Here is a 15,466-nt window from a genome sequence, read left to right on the forward strand (position 1 = left end):
AGCTCTGTAGACCAGGCTGGTCTCGAACTCACAGAGATCCGCCTGCCTCTGCCTCCCGAGTGCTGGGATTAAAGGCGTGCGCCACCATCGCCCGGCTAAAGTAAGCAATTTTTTAAAAAAGCCTCCAACATTTGTATTTTACATGAAGATGTTGCAGCTTTGACAGATATAATTGGGAAAATTGCCTTTTACCTCCTTTAAACCCTTTGCCTATTTTTCCTCTGGTTGCTCAGCTAATATAGGTGAACATAGTTCTTTGACTTCTCCTCTACTCTATGAATGACGTTATTTGGATCAGAAAAAGATAGTTTTGAATACAACTTAGTGGTGAAGTGCTTGCTTGCCTACTATGCACCGAATTCTGGTTTTGATTCCTAACAGTGCAAAAACAAAACAATGTGGGCAAGGAAGTAGCTCAGCAGTGAAGGGCTTGCCTGGGTCAGTATGCCCAAGACTCCACCCTAAACACTTAACAGGTACCCTTTATCCACCTTTTATTGTAACTATCTCCGGTGCCAGTTCATCCTTCCTAGCATGAAATTCAAACCATACTTCTGCCTTAGTCACTGTTCTACAGACCATGACCAAGGCAACTCTGATAAAAGAGAGCCTTTAACTAGAGGCCTGCTCACAGCTTCAGGGGCTCAGTCTGTTATGCAGGGATCATGGCAGCAGGTAGGTGTGGTGCTAAGGAAACTTCAAAGTCCGTCCCCCCCCCCCTGTACTTCCTTTTCAACAAGGACACACCTCCTCACCTCCTATTCCAATCAAAAGTGACTAAGCATTCAAAGAGATGAGCCTATGAGGGACAATTCTAATTCAACCATAACTTTCTACTGCACATATGAAATTTAAAACATCAATACAATGTGCTAATTAAAATAAAAGATAAATGTGATTTACTATGAAATAGGTACCTCAATATATATTCTTTAGCATGACTTTATTAAAAAACATGAAATTATGATTTAGCAACTATAAAAATAAACTGGTATTGACTGTATTACTGCTTAAAAATACCACGAATAAACTGGGTGGTGGTGGTGAACGCCTTTAAACCCAGCACTGGGGAGGCAGAGGCAGGCAGTCTCTTGTGAGTTCAAGGACAGCCTGGTCTATAAGAGCTAGTTCCAGGACAGGCACCAAACCTACAGAGAAACCCTGTCTCTAACCCCCCTCCCCTCCCCCAAAAAACCATGAACAAGTCAGGCATGGTGTGCATGCTTTTAATCCTAGAACTTGGGAGGCAGAGGCAGGCGATCTCTGTGAGTTCAAGACCAGCTGGGTTTACAAAGCAAGTTCCATGACAGCCAGAGCTACATAGAGAAACCCTGTCTTGAAAAACCAAAAGAAAAGAAAAGAAAACAACAACAACAAAAAAAATTCACAAAAACCATGAATAGCACTTGGTGTATATGTGATTTTTCAAAATATCCTAGTAACCAACCTCTGATGACCTTTTGAAGCTAAACAAGCACAGCTGGACTGGGGGTAAAGGCACTTATTGCCAAGTCTGATGTCCTGAATTCAATCTCAGGAGACCATAAAGTAGAAGGAGAGAAGCAACCCCTGCCGGTTGTCCTCTGACTTCCACAGATGTACTGCAGCACACGTGTATACATACGTAAGTATGATTATCTCAAAACGGGCACAGTGACACACACTAGCAATCCCAGCACCAGGGAGGCTGAGGCATGAGGCTAGCAGTGCTACATAGTAAGACTGTCTCAAAAAAACAATAGCAAAACAAAAGCACAAGTAGCACTAGAGTAACAACTCCACACTCACTTCCCAGTCTCCTACCATAGAGCATGGTGGGAAAAAGCAGAGACTCCAAATTAGACAACACCACATGGGTTTAAGTAAAGCTAATTTCAAACTTCAATTTCTTTATAAAAAGTGAACAGTGGTCCAGAATGAGGGAGGCAGAGGCAAGTGGATCCCTGTGAGTTCAATACCAGCTTGGTCTAGAGAGTAAATTTCAAGCCAGCCTGAGATACCCTGCCAAAATGAATAAATAAATAGACAGATAGATAGATAAATGGAATAGTGGACTGGGGATGGAGCCCCACACTTAGCGTGGACACATGATACATGTAAAAAGGTTAAAAATAGTAATTTCTTACCATGAGCTTTGCCTTTCTGAAGACACTCAATTACATTTTGAATAGGAAATACTAGGTGTATAACAGTTTTAAAGACACAGAAGAGCTGATAGACAATTTAACAATGGAGGTGATGCTGCACAAAGTCAGAACTGCTGCATGTTCAAGGCAAGATTGGTCTACCTACTAAGTTCAAGTCAGCTATGGCTATAAAGGTAAAAACTATTAAAAAAAAAAACAAAAACAAACAAAAATGGTGACCATGGAGGCTAAATTCACCACTAAACCCTAGTCAATCTCAGTATCACTAACAGTGGGAAAACAACAGACAGAAAGAAAGGCAGGCATCATCACCAAAGTGTTTAACCTGAATCCAAAAAGCATCCAATTTGTTGCAACAAGTTCTGTCATAACAAACAAGCCTGAGGGTTGAAGAGATGCACTGGCTGCTCTTCCAGAGGCCGAGTTCAGTTCCCAGCAACCTCGTGGCAGCCCACAACCATCTGTAATGAGATCTGGAGACCTCTTCTGGTCTGCAGGTATACATGCAGACAGAAGTTTACAACTTTTTGTCATAAAAAACATGAAAAAGCTTAGGGCTGAAAGATGAAGCTTAGGAGAAGACTGCTTATTTAGCTTGCAAAAAACCTCACAGAGTGTGAAACTGAAACCCTGGAGCCACTGGACAATAAATTTTCACTCTGACTTTCACATTCATTCTACACTCGCAGTTGATTCTGACGACTTTCCACATTCTATGTCCTTATATGCAATGCATATGTGCACATGCACATCCACTTAAAATTGGCACTATTGTACACGCTCTTGACACCATCACTTTCACACTGTACAAAGAGTATCCTGGAACTCATTCATTATTTGTACAGAGTTGCCTCGTTCTCACAGGTCCTCTGTTTTTTGTTCTTTGTTTTTCGAGACAGGGTTTCTCTGTGGCTTTGGAGCCTGTCCTGGAACTAGCTCTGTAGACCAGGCTGGTCTCGAACTCATAGAGATCCACCTGCCCCTGCCTCCCGAGTGCTGGGATTAAAGGCGTGCGCCACCATCGCCCGGCCTCACAGGTCCTCTGATACACACCTAGGAACTCATATTTTCTGATAGTCTCTTTCAGATTACAGCAACAGCAACAGACTGCAAGCTTTGAGTGGGCACCTCTGTGTCCTAGACGTACAGCCAGAGTAATCTCATGCAATTGGTCTGTTTAGGGCTCTTATTCATTGGGCACACAAATACTAACTTTCCTTTCTGGTGCCCCAAATAAGACCTTGTCTGTATAGTTCTCACTGAATCATCCCGGGTTTCAGAACCACTCAATGTACCTTGCTTTTCTCACAGACTCGCCCTGAGTTCGTTCTAATCTGGATATGCAATAACTACTATAGTTTTTCTTTTTAAAAAATACCTTCCGGGCTAGAGAGATTGCTCAGTGGGTTAAGAACACTGCTTGTTCTTCCAATGGTCCTGAGTTCTATTCCCAGCAACCACATGGTGGCTCACAACCATCTGTAATAAGATTTGGTGCCCTCTTCTGGCCTGCAGGCATACATGCAGAATACTAAGAATACTGTATACATAATAAATAAATAAATCTTAAAAAAGAATATATTAAAAAAAATACCTTCCTTTCTATCAAAGCAATTTGATTCTGAACTGGTTTGATGAGACCCCTTTCCTCTTTTTTAGCTGCTCTGAAGCTTTCTTCAAAATCTCCCGACACTTTCTCTAGTTAAGAGCTAAGATAGAGCCAGGTGGTGCAGCCTTTAATCCCAGCACTTGGGAGGCAGAGGCAGGCGGATCTCAGTGAGTTTCAAGCTGGCCTGGCCTATCAAGCAGTCCCAGGACAGCCAGGACTGTTACATGGAGAAACCCTGTCTCAAAAATCAAAACAAAACAAAGCAAAGCAAAACAAAAAGCTAAGACGGGCACATACCTGTAATCCAAGCACTCTGTGATTAAACTCAGGCTCTCAAATTCAAGGCCAGTCTGGGCTAGATAAGCTGGATTCTGTCTCAAAAATAAAAATCAACTGTTTTCTAGACCCAATAGTTAACTTCAGTTCTCTTTCCAAACAGCAGTGCTTGGCATAACAGAAAAAGATGGGCTTTGCTGTCACCTCAGAGAAAGTTCAGTGAGCTTAAGCAAATCACCATCAGTTTTCAGTATCTCAGTAACCTGAAAAGTATTGCCAAAAAAATCATCTATTATAATATCCCGTTAATTTCCTGTGAGACACCTGGACTTAGTAAGTGCAGCATAGTGGGTGCGAAGTAAACCCTATGGCCAAACTTGAAAACAAAGTTACATTTTAAGATTCTCCCATGGGATTTTAGAAGAGCCTTTGGCTCTTAGTATTAAAAGGTATCTGTGTCGGGCTGGAGAAATGGCTCAGAGGCAAAGGTCCTGAGTTCAATTCCCAGCAACCACATGGTGGCTCACAACCATCTGTAATGGGGTCTGGTGCCCTCTTCTGGCCTGCAGGCATACACACAGACAGAATATTGTATACATAACAAATAAATAAATATAAAAAAAAGGTATCTGTGTCTTAAATCAACTCAATGTAAACCATTATGATGGCTATAGCTCTAATCTGCTAAAAGAACTTCCTTATCTGGTTCTAAGGTGCTTAAAAAAAAAAAAAGAAAAAGAAAAAAAATCAGAAACAGTGAAATCTAAAACTTCCCCAACAAGATGGCTTACTTTACTCTCAAAGATGATTACTACACTGACCACACGGAAGTGGGAGGAGGTGCAAGCATCTCCTCTCCATTAACTACGCACTGAGATTATACTAAATATTAAATGGACACATAGTGTTTCACTAGTTACTAGAACAGTTTCCCCAAAGCAGAGACCTCAAAGGCAGAAAAAAGAGGCGAGACTGTCAGTCTTGAGAGGCGGGAAGGTGGTTCTAGGCTGAAATCCTCAGCTTTTAAACACAAGACTAAGGCTGAGATTCCTCCCGGACCCCAGGCCGACAAAGGTCAGGGCCTGTCCCAGAGGTCAAAGACCGGAGCCACGCGTCCAGCCTAAGAGGTTGAGAGCAGAATCGGACCGCCCCCGTGGGTCTGTACCCTGAAGCCAGGTGCCTCGCTCGCCCGTAAACTCTAAACCCACGCGGATCGGAGGCGGCACTGTGGCGTGGCTTGCGTGCAGGCGCAGCCCCACCACTTGCTCAAGGGGCAGACCATTCGACCCTCGGCCTCCGATACGCCCCACCAGGCCAGGCCCTCCATACTCACACTCACAGCCCGTCCTTCCTACGCCATCAGGCTACAGAGGGCCCGGCGAGGGAGCTCCCAGAGGCCCCCTTAGCCTCCGGTCCGGCGGCGGCCTGGGACCCGCTCCCCGCCGGGCACTGACGCCGCCGCCGCCAGCGCGCAAGCGCACGCAGCCCGCGCGCTCCCTTCCCCACCCCCCAGCCCCCACCCCATCCGCTCCTTTCAATCATCTAGCTTTATTTGAACATAAGAAGTGAACAACGGACACCGGGCAAAAGGCCCTTCACAAGAAGAACCGAGGTAGGTCCTTTGGCGTAAACCTGTCCGCTGCACCTCGCTTTCATTCAGCCTTTTTCCCCCCTCTCTCTCATTCTCCTAGCTTTTTCTGGACTTTTTTTTTTCTTTCCTACTTTAATAGCCCTCCACCATAAACTGTGACACTGTCTTAACTAAATTTCAAAACTATTCCTTTTTTGTGAAACTTTTGAGCAGATAGACCTAGACCCCAGATTCTGGAGGTTGTAAGAGGAGGGTCAATATGAGGTCAAGGCTAGCCAGGGTTACATAGTTTCTGGGCTACAAAGTGAAACTGTCTCAGCAAAAACAGAACTAAATTTAAATCTTAGCCCAGCTAGTAATTATTTATTTTCGTTTTGTTTTGCTTTTTTGAGACAAAGTTTCTCTGGGTAGCCCTGGCTGTCCTGGAATTTGCTCTGTATAACAGCCTGGCCTAAAATTCAGAGATCCCTCTGCTAATCTGAGTGCTAGGATTATCTGGGATTAAAAGCCTTTTGCTACTATTATCGTGGGGGGAGGGGTTTAGAGACAAGGTTTCTCTAAACTCACAGAGATCCGCCTGCCTCTGCTTTCCGAGTGCTGGGATTAAAGGAGTGTGCCGCCACCACCCGGCAGTAATTTTTAACTTTATGTAAAGTGATGTTTTTCTTGGAATGTCAGTTTTTAGGGTTCAAACGAGAATATTTAATGTATTATTAAATTTTGAGCAGCCATGCTCGTTTGGGATCTTGCAGTGATTACAGTAAACAGTTACATTGTGGTTGCTAATGAGCAGTGCAACAAGAACAGTTCCATTTAAGAAAACTATCAGAGTTGGGCGTGGTGGCGCTCAAGCTCACCTTTAATCCCAGCAGAGGCAGGCAGATCTCTGTGAGTTTGAGGCCAGCCTGGTCTTTCAGAGTGAGTTCCTGGACAGCCAAGGCTACCCTGTCTCAAAACACACACACACACACACACACACACACACACACACACAATAAATAAAGAAAGAAAGAAAGAAAGAAAGAAAACTATCAAAACCTCAAATCAAAATAAACAGCTACCTTCATTAGTGTGTAAAACCAGATTCCTTCTAAAGGTTTAGGGAATTCTTCCAATTGTGTGTTTGTGATATCACAAATCCTTGAAGCATGCTTCAGAACTGCTTTGCTCTGTAAATTCTGAGCCATAATTTAAGGGAAAGCCAATATAGGTAAGGACCAAGATAACCCTAAATCAGGATTTCACAACCTTTTGGTTTTTGTCCTGGAATTAGCTCTTGTAGACCAGGCTGACCTCCAACTCAGAGATCCGCCTGCCTCTGCCTTCCAAGTGCTGGGATTAAAGACATGCGCCACCACTGCCCAGCAGGATTTCACAACTTTAAAATATTAACGTTTTGGAGCAGATAATTGCCATCAGTTGCTGGCTAGTGCATTCTAAGATAAGGCTCCCCCAACTCTCCAGACCCTGCCCAATGTCCTGTGGAGGATGGAAATGGCCCCTAGCTGAGAACTCCTCTTTCACATCCACTACCATCCAGCTCTAAATGAATTCAGCCATATGTGTTCTTCTTCCCTGCCCTGAAGAAATGATTTGAGAAAGATTAACAAAACAGAAACTGCTGAGTTCATTTCTACAGCTGTAAACAAGCATTTTATAGTGCTTATCAGTCCTCTTCTCTGGTCAGTTTAGTTTATCATGTTCTACAATCATCTCGAACTTGCAGCCACGTTTCTAATCAGCAGAGGCTCTTTCTCTGACTTCTCAGAAAACAACTTCCTGTTTCTAAACAGACAGGCTTACAGATACATTTTGTTGTTATGAGAATCTTCCTCCCTCCCTCCCCAACTCTGTGTGGGTTGGTCTCTCTTCTGGGAATGTTCCTTTCAGGTCAGTGTCTAGGGTTGTTTGTTTTTACATCTATTTATTTGTGTCTGTGTGGAGCAACATTCTTGTCATCTGGTGCACGTATATAGAGAGTCAGGGGACCCATATCTGTGTGGTCTCCAGGGATGGAAATCAGGTCTTCAGGCTTGATAGCAACTGCCTTTATCTGATGAACCTTCTTGCCAGCATGGGTTTTATTGTTTGAGATGAGGTCTCAAGTAGCTAATGCTAGCCTCAAAATCATTGTATAGTCAGCGATGACTTTGTACTGTAATCCACCATCTCGTGATACTGAGATTATAGGATTATGCCACTATCCTAGGTTTCCTATCAGTTTGATTTTTAAGAAATTCTTTATATGTTACCTGTATGTTTATCCTGCATAAATATCTGTGTACTATCCTTGTGCATGGTGCCTTTGGAGGCCCCTGAATTTATGTCCTTTGGAAGAACAGCTATCTCTCCAAACCATGATTTTATTTTATTTTTAAAACAAGGGATTACAATGCAGTCCTGGCTGACCTGGAGCTATATGGATCAGGCTGGCCTCAAACTCAAAAAGATCCCCCTTTTTTGCCTCCTGAGTGCTGGGATTAAAGACCACCAACTCCATCAGTGGTTTGAGTACTTCAGCTCTAACCCTCTCAAAATCTTTATCTAGATTATCACGCACACCCTTTTTAAAAATTCAATCATTTTTCTCATTTGTGTCTTTTCTCCCATATTCATGTTTTCCTGTCTTCATTCTGATAAAATAAAAACGAACAGAACACATAATTCCTCCCTTTTCAGAGGCTCTTTATAATCTGTCCTGATTTCTCTCCCCTCTCCAGACCATTGCAGTGTTTGTCAGCTGACACCACTCCCAGGTTATTAAATTCAAAAGACATTTCCCAAGCTTCATCTTCTATAATGGAGGAAGATACTATTTCTTTGAAATAGTTTTATTCTCTAGATTGCTAGCATTTGGGTTTACTCCTAGAGGTGCTTGGAAGAATCCTTTAGTAATTAAATGGCCATAAAATGAATTATTATTTGGCTCATTATTCCAAAATTTATAAAATTTACTCTTTAAAGAGCTGCCTCTCTTCCTAGCTTGACTCCCAGCGCTGCTGTTGATGGACTCAGGGATAAGCCTCTGGTGTGCTACCTTTCTCCCCTACCTTACAGGTAGCCCCTACTTTCTTCCTCCTCTGGAGTTGGTGTTGAAATAGGATCTCAGTATGTCGTCAGTCTGGCCTTACATGCCAGAAGTCAGGTGATCTTCCAACCTCAGCCTTCGAAATAGCCTGGGAACTACACGATGTGAGCTATCACGCCTTCATTTCTCTGGACTCAGAAAGTGAACTCTTAAAACTTCTAACAAGAATGAACCTCAAGAAACTTCCAGCCGGGCGATGGTGGCGCACGCCTTTAATCCCAGCACTCGGGGAGGCAGAGGCAGGCGGATCTCTGTGAGTTCGAGACCAGCCTGGTCTACAGAGCTAGTTCCAGGACAGACTCCAAAGCCACAGAGAAACCCTGTCTCGAAAAACAAAAACAAAAACAAAAAACAAAAAAAAAAAAGAAAAAAAAGAAACTTCCAGAAGGCGCCTCGTTGTTCTTGGCATCCCATTGTCACAGCCTGCAAAGTTCTTATTTCCTTGACTTCCGGAGGGCTTCCTACTTATCCTTCGTGATTCTAAGAGTAACTTCCTGCGGTAACCATACAGGCACCCCTCAAAATAAGTTTTGTTCATTGTGAGCCAAAGGCAACCCGGAGTTCCTGTGCACCGTATTCTGTTTACTGTAATGTGTTAACGCATCTATTTCTCCGGTTTAGACGAATCAAAACATCCTGTAGACTTCGACAGCCATTCCAACTTTTCTTAGGTGTGCAAACTCTTTAGGTGTCCGGCAAACAGCAGCCTTTCGTGCGTAAGGCTGGGTGCAGGAACTCCTCCCACCCTCGGGCGGGGGTTGGGGGGGGAAATCTCTCTGGTTAACGGGTGAGTTTCCAGGCTCTCTGCCTGCGTGGCAGGCGAGTTAACCCGCTCCCCCCCGCACGGTGATTGGCTCCAGCTGTAGAGGCGTGTCTAACCCACGGCTCCCGAAGAGTGCGCAGGCTTAGAAGTCCTCAGAGGGGCGCATGCGCGCGAGTTAGCACCGGGTCCTATGTAGGAGTGTCCGATCTGCCGGGGCTGGAGTGGAGAGGCAGAAGCAGCCCGGTGAGTCTTTTGGAATGTGGCTGAGAGCTGGTCAGTGGAAAGGATAGGGTGATATTCCGAGGAGAAAGAGGGTGTGGTGATGGTTGAATTTTGATGGGGTCGGACTTGAGGGGAGAAGTGAACTCTGGCCACTTCTCGGTAGATTGGGCCGAGAGCAAGGACGCCGAGAGCAGGCGTTGCCGACCAGCGCGAGCCCAGCACAGGAAGGGAGGCCCGATGGTGGTGCCCTGGACTTGTGTGGTTCGACTCCCCATCTCTCACCTCCAGCCTCGGTGTTGCTCCTTGGTTTTAACAGACTGCCTGTTGACCCTAATGACCACACAGTTCTGAGATAGTTGTTGAGAAAACTGACCCCGAGGCTCGTGGCAGTGCACACTTCATTGTCTAGGAATGTCCCTACTTACCTTGACTTCCCCGCGGGCGCATACCAAGAGCACGGGCAATCAAAGGATAACTTTTTACCCAAATTGGGCTCGGAGTTGTTGGTTTGAGAAAAGTATCTTGAAGTACTGTTTGTTACACTCCTTTCCCTCCTCCTTAATCATTAGTCACTGCACTGTTAGGAAGAGCAAACTGGTGGTGGAGGAAGTGAAAGACGTCAGGGTTGAGGAGAGAGAGAGAGAGAACTTTCTCCTTTGCTGCTTGTCATCTGGGTGGGTTTGGCCTGGGATGATTGACTGCAGGGGAGTTTAGAAACAGGCAACTTTTTGACAGCATGTTCTCAGCCTTTCGAAAATAGTGTAGTTTCTTTCTACAAGATACTGTAAGCATTGAAATAACCTCTTCTACCCTGCTGCCTTTCCTGGTAAAATACTGGTAGTTCAGTCACAGCCAGGTAAAATGGATCATTCTCAGGTTCTTTTCTCTTGGAGAATACGACGCTTAAAACCTGTGAGACCTCATTTGCTAAAGCACTTAAAACAAACAAACAGACAAAACAAAACAAAACGTGATCTTACTGTGTAGCCCAGGCTGGCTTGGAACCTAGTGACCAGCCTGCCTCTGCCTCCCAAGTGTTGAGATTAAAGCTTAAGTACTTTAAAATCCAAACTTAGTCAAAGTAAGAAATTTTAATATTTCAGTCACTAGCAAAGTTGATGCCCAAGGTAGCCATTGGACACTTGTTATTTGTAATATGATGTATTGAGATATAATAGAAAGATCACTTTGAAGTAGATAAGAACAAACAGGAGAAATACTTCTTACTGTGCTACTGGGAGAGGTTATGTGAAAGTAAATGATTAAATAACTTAGCCTGTACTTTAAATATTTATCATACTTGGTAGGACTTTTTGCTTCTTTGTTGTTGTTCCTCTGTTGTCAGGTTTTCCTCTAGCTTTCTACTTCAACACTGTAGCAACCCTCAAGACCAAGTGAGGCTGGGCCAGAGCTGGGAGTGGGTGGCTGGAATCTCAGGTGAGAATCTAACGACACCCTGTCTTCTCATTCTACCCCGGGAAGGTCAGCAGGCCCAAATTTGAGAACCTTTTGTGACTAATCACAGTTGCTCTGATTAAGATGGTAATGGTTGTTTATGCTCTGAGGACAGTGTTCCATAATAACATATTTAATAATTATGAGGCAATTATAATACCTATAATCTCCATACTTGGAAGGTTAAAGCAGGAAAATTTCAAGTTTCAGGTGGCCCTCAGCAATCTCATGCAACCTCATCTCAAATATATATATATATACATACATGTGTGCACCCCTCAACACATACGCATACAAAAAATAATAATAATAAGTAAAATGTAAAGCAAACAAAAACCCAGCAATACTCCTGTCTCTGCTTCCAAAGTGCTGGCATTACAGGCATGAGACACCATACCCAGTTGACATAATGCTTTCAAATCCTGCCTATTGCTTACTTAATTCTTATACTTTAGTTATATATATATATATATATATATATATATATATATATATATATATATATATATATTCTGAACATGTTGTTCTAGGCACTGCTTTATTTGGTGCTTGGGAATTAAATCCAGGGCCCCTCCTGCATACTAAGTATACTTCCATCTGAGCTGCTTTTCTAGGAGTAGGTATTGCTGATATATATTTTGCCTGAGTTAACCATGTAACTTGATTTACTCCTAATTATTCTCACTTAATGAAGAAACTAAAGTATAAGAATTAAGTAAGCAATAGGCAGGATTTGAAAGCATTATGTCAACTGGGTATGGTATCTCATGCCTGTAATGCCAGCACTTTGGAAGCAGAGACAGGAGTATTGCTGGGTTTTTGTTTGCTTTACATTTTACTTATTATTATTATTTTTTGTATGCGTATGTGTTGAGAGGTGCACACATGGTAGGTAGTCAGAGGACAGTTTGTAAGAATCCATTCTTTGCTTCCATCATGTGGGTACCAGTGATCAAATTCCGGTCGTCAGGCTTGACTTAAGAACTTTTGCCTGCTAGCCATTCTGAGGGCCCAGATGGCTTTAATTTTGATGCCATCCTGGTCTAAATTGTACCAGCTTCTGTCTTAGTTCATTTTTACTATTTCAGTGACAAAAGACCATCACCAAGGCAACTTCTAGAAGAAAGCGTTTATCTGCCTTGCAGTTTTCCAGAGGGTTAAAGTCCATGGCCATCACGCGGGGAGCACGGCAGGGAGCAGGGCAGCAAGCAGAGCTGGCACTTGAGCGATGGCTGAGAGCTCATGTCTTGAGACAAGCACCAGGATGAGAGAACTAACTGGGAATAGCATGGGCATTTAAATCCTCCAAGCCCGTGCCCAGGGACAACTCCTCCAACAAGGCTGTACTTGCTAATCCTTCCTTCCCAAACCATTCCACCAACTGGGGACCCAGTATTCAAGTCTATGGTGCCCTTCTCATTCAAATCACTACGGTGGTTGTACACATACCACAGTTAGAGACAGCTTGTGGATTCCTGGGATGGAACTCTGGTAATCAAGTATGCAAGCCCGCATACCCACTGAGTCCTCTTGCTGGCCCCAGTAACACCATTCTTTAATGTTCTTTGGAATTACTCTTCTTAGAGACCTCAGTACTGATGTTCTCTGTATGTATATGCTAATTGCTCTTTTTAGCCTACTCTGGAAACTGCAGAATACATCTAATGTAATACATTTTAGAGCCAACTCACATAAGGATGGTTGGAGAAGCGTTTCAAATGAGATGAAGCGTTGTCGTTCATCTTTACCTAAACTTGGTATCTAACATACTTAGCCTGCTGGATTGTTATCCTTCTCAGCAATGAGAGACAGCTGCTGGTGTTCAGGTGGCTTTTTCACCTTCCACATCTGCAGGGGGAATGCCATTGGATTCATCCAGGATTACTCCCAAGTTACTTAGGGTAGAATTGTGGAGATTCCAAAGCTGACCTAAGCTTGAAGGCTGGGTGTTAGACACCAAACAGTTAAAATATGAACTTCTGTAAAACTGCAGTGTAATTTTTGGGTTCCTGTTTCCATTGGTTCCTTCTGACTCACTAGATTCTTGTCTTGAGTCATGCGTTTCGCTACACAGATGTTTATAATAGATACGATCCTATGGCGCACTTACAGCACGTCATCTGCATAGTTTGGGGAAGTCTCCACATAAGAATGGCTAATGTTATCCACAAGAAGAAGGTACAAAAGAAACCAGAGAGAGGAAATAAAGGGAGGAACCTTTGTGGTTGTTGTTGTTTTATATTTTGAGACAGGTGTGTGTGTGTGTGTGTGTGTGTGTGTGTGTGTGTGGCCTAGGCCAGCCTTGGTGTAGTGTTGTAGTATTGCTCCTGCCTCAACCTCCCAACATTGGTGCGGACCATCACACCTAGCTATGGTTCCCACACAATTAAAACAAAAAATGGAATCAGTAGTAAAATAGAGCTCTAGAGAGAATCTGAGTTAAATTGTTTTGCCTGATGACTTATGATTATATCTAAGGTTCTGTCTTACTTTCTGTAACCCGTCTATTCTTTGATCTGTTCTCGAGTACAGCGTGTGTTGGTATGTCGCTCATACTTGTGCATCTAGAGCAGCGGTTCTCAGCTTCCTGATACCATGGCCCTTCAAGTTTCACATGTTGTGACCCCCCAACCATAAAGTTATTTTTATTTTTGGTTTTTCGAGACATGGCTCGAACTTGCAGAGATCTGCTTGCCTCTGCCTCCCGAGTGCTGGGATTAAAGACATGTGTCACCACTGCCTGGCTCCATAAAATTATTTTGTTGCTACTTCGTAACTAATTTTGCAGGACGGAAGGGAGGGAAGCAGAGAAAAATATAGCTCAATAAAAACAGTATAAAATTTTTTTTTTGTTTTGTTTTTTGAGACAGGGTTTCTCTGTGGTTTTGGAGCCTGTCCTGGAACTAGCTCTTGTAGACCAGGCTGGTCTCGAACTCACAGAGATCTGCCTGCCTCTGCCTCCCAAGTGCTGGGATTAAAGGCGTGCGCCACCACCGCCCGGCCAGTATAAAATTTTTTAAAGAAAAAGGAAAATGAATGAATGAACACAGGAAAAAAATAACTGTAATTTTGCCACTGTTATGAATCATAATTAAATATCCAATATGCAAGATATCTGATATGCAACTTCTTAAGGGATTGTGACTTGCAGGCTGAGAACCACTGATCTAGAGCTTAAAACAAAGGTATTGTGACATGGACCATCTTGTATGGGTTAAAGATGATTGGCAAGGTTTTATCATACCTAACAAATATATACCCCAAACTATCCAGACTCTTAACTGATTCCAAGTTTACCTAGAAGTTTCCTGATCATCTCCTCAAACATTCTGGTAATAGAGTCAGGTCCACGGGTAGAGAACCTGACTGTTCGTGCTCAGTTCAAGCTAGGCGTGGTGGTGTACATGTGCAATCCAGCACGCGTAGGGCTGAAATGCCAGACTGTCTCAGATCATCGTCATTGCCATCATTATCATCCAGTTAATAGATACTCATTAATAGCTTGCAGTCCATAAATCTTGATGGCCTGAACAGTGCAAAGCAGTTTATGTGCATTTTATTTCAGAAACAATTCTGAAAAGAACTGTTAATAAATGCAAGGAGTGTTGTCATATGAACAGGTTAAGTAGATTGCTGGTTGCTATAGTCTGGATGTGTTTAATAGCTCCTCCCCCTTCTGTGTAGGTTCCTGGGCTGGTGGCACAGTCAAGATAGCCTGGAATGCCAGTTTAAAATCATTTTCTCTTATGAGATAGAAAACTTGGACTCCTTTTCCCATTTATTTTGGTTCTTCAGACAGGCTTTTACTCTAGCTGAGGCTAGAATGGAAGTCTTCTTTTACCCCAGAGTGGCCCCAGACTTGAAATATCCCTGCCTTGGGCTCATAAATGTCAGGCAAGCAGCATCAGACTGGCTCCCGTTTCCCTTGTGAAATGAATGAAAGACAGCTGGCATAGCTGGCCAGACCTGTAATCCTTGTGCTTGAGAGGCTGAGGGAGGGGGATGGGTCACTAGGCTATAGTGAGTTTCAGAACAGTCTGGACTGTTGAGACTTTCCTTAAAAGCAAAACACAGAGAGAAAGTTTGAGGATCTGTCTGCCTCAGCCTCCTGAGTACTAGGGATAAAAGGATGCATCAACATATATGGCTAGGATTTACCTATTTTTAGGATTTAATATAAATTTGTAGGACATCGTGGCACATCGGAGGCAGGTGGATCTCTTTTGAGTTCTAGGCCAGCCTCGTCTACATTGTGAGCGCTAGGCCAGACAGAGTTGCATGGGGTGATCCTGTCTCAAAACAAGACAGATTTCTT

At 43.4% G+C, this 15,466-nt stretch overlaps 2 protein-coding genes across 6 annotated transcripts in view; one reads left to right on the top strand and one right to left on the bottom strand.

The window, feature by feature from the left end:
* Znf106 (zinc finger protein 106) overlaps window positions 1-5,487 on the bottom strand; it is a 56,632-nt gene extending 51,145 nt beyond the window's left edge. For all 5 annotated transcript variants that reach the window (XM_013352640.2, XM_026787824.1, XM_005364311.3 and 2 more), the window contains exon 1: window positions 5,366-5,487. The gene's annotated coding sequence lies outside the window, so the exon portion shown is untranslated. The remainder of the gene's footprint in view (window positions 1-5,365) is intronic.
* Window positions 5,488-9,639: 4,152 nt separating this feature from the next.
* Window positions 9,640-15,466, top strand: part of Snap23 (synaptosome associated protein 23) — a 30,318-nt gene continuing 24,491 nt past the window's right edge. The window contains exon 1 of the mRNA XM_013352596.2: window positions 9,640-9,717. The gene's annotated coding sequence lies outside the window, so the exon portion shown is untranslated. The remainder of the gene's footprint in view (window positions 9,718-15,466) is intronic.

This window comes from Microtus ochrogaster (assembly GCF_000317375.1).
Source record: "Microtus ochrogaster isolate Prairie Vole_2 chromosome 14 unlocalized genomic scaffold, MicOch1.0 chr14_random_1, whole genome shotgun sequence".
Lineage (NCBI taxonomy): Eukaryota > Metazoa > Chordata > Mammalia > Rodentia > Cricetidae > Microtus > Microtus ochrogaster.